The following is a 1,471-nucleotide window of genomic DNA, read 5'->3' as shown; positions in this document are numbered from 1 at the left end:
GAATGAAATTCTAACACTGGTTTGCCCTTTTCTTCCATAAACTGTTCAATTTCTTCTCGTAAATCAAAGAAACGCCTCAGCACAGCACCTCGGCTCAACCATCTTACCTCAGTGTGGTAACGCAGGCCATAGATGTGGTCTTTCTCTCTGAGAAGACTGTCAAACTGATGGTGATTGAGGCTTCTGGATGAAATTAACAGTTTGGATGACCACCTTCATGACGTTATCCATTTTCAGTGACTTGTAACACAAAGCCTCCTGGTTACAAAATACAGTGAAAAGTCCAAAAATCACGTCCTCCATTTGCAGATTGCACTTTATCTCTGAACTTTTTTACAATGCCTGCTTTCTTCCCGATCATTGAGGGCGCACCAGGCTGACAGCGCGGGACCAGTCCACTCCGACCCTGTCCAGCGCGCCGACAGCTGCGGTCGTTGTATCTGTCATCGGTACCAACTCCACGAACTCCTCGGTGACGGTCAATGTGTCATCAACTCCGCGGATGAAAATTGCCAGTTGTGCAACATCTGTAATGTCCGTGCCTTCATCAATTGTAACTGAAAACACAATAAATGACTTTATTTTTGGCTTCAACTGGCTGTCCAAGTCCGCTGAAAGATCAGAAATCCTGTCTGCAACTGTGTTTCTTGTCAGGCTGATATTTGCAAAGGACTGGCGCTTTTCAGGGCACACAATCTCCGATGCCTTCATCATACATGCTTTTACAAATTCACCCTCACTAAATGGTTTTGAAGCTAGTGCAATGTCGTTAGCAATGAGGTAGCTAGCTTTCACTGCAGCATCACTGATGTCTCGGCTGTGCGTAAAGACAGACTGCTGTTTCTTCAGACCCGCCAACAGTTCATTCACCTTCTCTCTTCTCCGCTGTCCTTGAAAGTTGTCATATTTGTCGGCATGAAGACTCACATAGTGGCGACGGAGGTTATATTCTTTCAGCACTGCAACATGCTGGGAACACACCAAACATACAGCTTTCCCATTCACTTCCGTGAATAAATAGGAGGATGACCATTTTTTTTGGAACACTCTGCATCCACTTTTCTCTTTTTTGACAGAGACATATTGCACATCAGGTTTAAATTTTGCGGGCAAAACAAAGTAGCTTACAATTGCTATTGCGCCATCCAATGGACACAATTGGAACAGCAGTTTCTTTATTTAAAAATTGCTGCTCATTTTTATACTTTACAAAATCATCTCACAGGCCGGATTAAACCCATTTGCGGGCCTGATCCGGCCCGCGGGCCGTACGTTTGACACCCCTGATCTAAAAGCTTACTTAAGTGGGTAAAACGAAAATTCACAAGCTGTGATCAATTGCATCTGATAAAATGAAGAGTAGACTGATCTGCTCATAACCTCTCCAACAAATATGAATGAAAACACATAGCATCCTTATAAAATATGATGTAATTTGATCTTTTTCCACCGCTACCTGCATTCCAAATAT

At 43.3% G+C, this 1,471-nt stretch overlaps 1 pseudogene; it reads right to left on the bottom strand.

The window, feature by feature from the left end:
• Positions 1 to 8: 8 nt before the first annotated feature.
• On the bottom strand, positions 9 to 1,241 carry LOC106456477 (general transcription factor II-I repeat domain-containing protein 2-like; annotated as a pseudogene).
• Positions 1,242 to 1,471: the final 230 nt, after the last annotated feature.

Source organism: Pundamilia nyererei, unplaced genomic scaffold (genome assembly GCF_000239375.1).
Source record: "Pundamilia nyererei isolate P.nyererei 1_Seehausen unplaced genomic scaffold, PunNye1.0 scaffold00262, whole genome shotgun sequence".
Lineage (NCBI taxonomy): Eukaryota > Metazoa > Chordata > Actinopteri > Cichliformes > Cichlidae > Pundamilia > Pundamilia nyererei.
The sequence above is the reverse complement of the archived record's forward strand: the minus strand, read 5'-3'. Positions and strand labels throughout refer to the sequence as shown.